We start from the raw sequence: 2,655 nt of genomic DNA on the forward strand, positions 1-2,655 counted from the left end.
GAACAAGGTGTCTGGAAAGGACAATGAAGATTGTTGTTTTTATTATCAAATGAAATGTTCGTTATTACTATACCCTTTTGAAGGGTGCCTATGAAGAAGAGGGAATGTCAACTGTTCACATTTTTGTGATAAGCTAATGAGTGGATATCTCGTAATGATGGACTTGTCCACACAAAAATCTGGCTGAAAAAGGGGGAGAGTCACCAGGTACGCCATGTTTAAAAATACCGTGTTCTATGTAATAAATGAGAAAATCAAACTTTAAAATCGTTTGGGGTTTTTTTCTCAAAAGTGAAAAAAATTACATTATCCCTTTTTCCTTTACCCATTTAGTTTTTGGCTGGACGAGACAGAAAGGTTTGTAGGGCATCGATGGCGTGGTCTGTTGCATTTTGTTTCATAGGCAATCCCTTGAGTCACAATAAGGTCAAATGAGAGATATTACATGTAGTAGTGCAGCTATAAGATCACCAGGTGGCCACGGGACTACGGATGCGGGGACTCCTGTATGCCCCTTGCAACTGGAATGACCGTTAGTTAAGATTTACATCTCTTGCAACACAGTGAGGTTATTTGAGAGACTCCTTCTCAAATTTCACATCAGTCTGCAATAGAACATTGACTTCATGTGAGCCAGGAATCAAAGCCCATTGAATCTTTGAAAACATTTTTTTCATATCGTCTCCTGTGGGTTTTTAGCCAAGGAGGACCTTCTGCTCTGCAGGCGAGTGACTTAGCCATGAAATTAGATTAGATTGTGGAGGTTTAGAACTTAATATGGAGATACGACATTTGTACTTTGAGGCATTCAGTTCAATTTTTCAGAAAACTTGTTTTTTTAACACAAAAACTGTTTCTCACTTCAACAGGAAAACAGCAATCTGTGCAAACTTTTAAAATTGAAACATTGATTATACGCACAAACAATGGGTAACAGTCAGATGAATGAGTTGGTGATTGATTTGAATCTGGAGCCATCTCAAACTTTGAAGGCTTATTTCTCAAAACGGAGTGCGTGGACATACGACAGTTGTACTCTGGGGCCACGATTTGTCATTACAAGAGGTGGGGTAGCATGGTTTCAGGGGGAATATTATCGAGAAAATGGCCGCCAAAGTAGGGTAACTTCCATAGGTTGAGAGTCCCATCCAGAAAACTGAATATTTGCATATTTTATGCCATTAAACAACACTATTCCAGTAAAATTCACATGGAAATGTACTTATATATGGACATAAAAGATGGCCAAAAAATGAAAATTCGATAAAAATTGACAAACTGGAAGAACATTCTCAATTTCATCATTTCGACGAGGGCCATATTTCACCACGATGCTTCACATATTATATATAAATGTTTGGTATTTTTATTTTTAATGGTGAAAAAAAGCTATATGTCTCAGTTTCTTGTCTGTTTGTTTGTTTGTTTGTTTGTTTGTTTGTTTACCTTTTCGTTCGAGTTAGCGCGACGCCTGTCAACACGATAAATTTTATCCTGGTTTTAAAAACAAAATTAAGAAAGACAGATAGCAACAGTAGATGGAGAAACAAGTGGTTTATTTGCTTGAGTATAGAGAAGCATATCGACGTGATGTCGACCATACAATGTTGGCACAGAAATTCAAGAAAGACAGACAAAAGTAACAGAGGGAAAGACATGTCGTTTAGTTTTAGTTTAGGACGAGTGTTACAGCACTTGCAACACTAAAACGTCATATATATGTGTCGAAGATTAGAAAATATGTTACAAGATAATAACAAAGAGAAAAAAGAAGAAGGAAAGATCATAAACATAGGTATTTGATAGGAAAGAAGGAGCTTACCACATCAGACCGCCCACCAACCACCGACAGACAAGACGTTTGACTTGTTTTTTAGTTAGTTTTAGTAGAGATTTTACGGCGTTCGCAGCTGCATGAGGTCATAGGAGTGCCCAAGGGTGGATGTCAAAGAGAAGTCAGACTTACTCTGCTCACCTCTCTCGTCTCAACAGCACAAAGTCTGCTTCGACTATAAAGGCACCCAGGAAATAGCGGGTCGCAACAGTGTGACAAACATGCTAAAGAAGTAGAGGAAAAATGACAATGGCAAGGATTTGTGAATGATCAAACGACACTTGAGTATTAAGAAGAACATCTACATAACAACGGTCATATAATGTTGGTAAAAACCAAAAAGAAAGGCGGATAAAAACAAAAGAGAGGGAAAGGCAATATGTTTGACCAACCAATGGCCTGTTTGCTTGACACTGAAAAACCACATGGACACAATAACGGTCATATCACAGATCTAATGCTGGTCAAAAAGCAGGAAAGACTGACAAAAACAACACAGGGAAAGACAACACATATGACACAGTGACACCTTCCAACCACCCATCGTCTTCAAACAAGAAGTCAAAAGAAATAGAAAAAAACCCAACAACAACAAACAAATAAAAGAATCCTTTCAGCCAAGTTAGGCGGCCTCATGTATGTATGTTGTTGCTGTTGTTGTTGTTGTTATTTGTGTTGTTGTTGTTGCTGTTGTTGTTGTTGTTGTTGTTGCTGTTGTTGTTGTTGTTGTTGTTGTTGTTGTTGTTGTTGCTGTTGTTGTTGTTGTTATTTTTGCTGTTGTTGCTATTGTTGCTGTTGTTGTTGTTGTTGTTGTTGTTGTT

This window comes from Aplysia californica, unplaced genomic scaffold (genome assembly GCF_000002075.1).
Source record: "Aplysia californica isolate F4 #8 unplaced genomic scaffold, AplCal3.0 scaffold00326, whole genome shotgun sequence".
NCBI lineage: Eukaryota > Metazoa > Mollusca > Gastropoda > Aplysiida > Aplysiidae > Aplysia > Aplysia californica.